The 1063-nt window shown below is 45.6% G+C and overlaps 1 pseudogene; it reads left to right on the top strand.

Moving 5' to 3' along the window:
• The first annotated feature begins 421 nt into the window (after positions 1 to 421).
• On the top strand, positions 422 to 509 carry LOC112613671 (annotated as a pseudogene).
• The last annotated feature ends 554 nt before the right edge of the window (positions 510 to 1063 follow it).

Raw genomic sequence — 1063 nt, 5'->3', positions numbered from 1 at the left:
TAATTGCTGGGTATAAAGGAAAAAGCAAACTTTTTTGTCTCTACTCTCACACTTAACACAGAACTCTTCTGTGGCCAGTATTGGGGAGTTTTCTCCTACACACTAAACAATTCTCCAGCAGACACCAGCTAGATTGCCTTATAATTCAATTTAATTCTGGCACTATCTACCTGGAGTTAGAGTCATCTCCCACAGGTTGCCCACAGGTTAAGGGCTCAGTCTCACAAGACTGCCCCGGCTCACTTCAGCTATCATTCAAAAGTAGTAGGTTGTCACCTATACTTCTGACCTACTGACTCCAAATTGGCATTCCTACTACCCCATCTAAAGGTTTGATTAATTTCCAAGGATGGCTCACAGAACTTAGAAAAACACATTTACCAGTTTCTTATTGTCGAAGGACAAAATCACAACAAATTCAATCCTTTTGTAGTTCATAAATGTGATGATTGGGTTTTCACACTCATGTGAGATGTGCTTCCCTCAAACCTTGTTACGATGTCGTGATAAGAAGGGAAATTATGGGCCGGGCGCGGTGGCTCAAGCTTGTAATCCCAGCATTTTGGGAGGCCGAGACGGGCGGATCACGAGGTCAGGAGATCGAGAACATCCTGGCTAACACGGTGAAACCCCGTCTCTACTAAAAAAACACAAAAAACTAGCCGGGCGAGGTGGCAGTTGCCTGTAGTCCCAGGTACTCAGGAGGCTGAGGCAGGAGAATGGTGTAAACCCGGGAGGCGGAGCTTGCAGTGAGCTGAGATCCGGCCACTGCACCTCAGCCTGGGCGACACAGCGAGACTCCGTCTCAAAAACAGAAAAGAAGGGAAATTCTTACAAATTCATTTTTTAACTCCTGTTCCTGTTTTCTTTTTTGGATTTTTTTTTTTTTTCCTAAACGTGGCTCATTTCCAGGGTCAGTTTGATAATGCGGCGCTTAGCATGAGAGGCTTCATTCTGGCTTGGTCAGGTAGTGCGGGAGGCTAGTACAAAACGACGGCCTTTCCATAAACAGGAACAAAATAATGTCCTTGACCGGGACATGGGTGGAGCTGGAGGCCATTAT

The sequence above is a fragment of the Theropithecus gelada genome, chromosome 19, assembly GCF_003255815.1.
Source record: "Theropithecus gelada isolate Dixy chromosome 19, Tgel_1.0, whole genome shotgun sequence".
In the NCBI taxonomy this organism is placed as follows: domain Eukaryota; kingdom Metazoa; phylum Chordata; class Mammalia; order Primates; family Cercopithecidae; genus Theropithecus; species Theropithecus gelada.
Note: the sequence above shows the minus strand (reverse complement) of the source record. Positions and strands in the feature narration are given on the sequence as shown.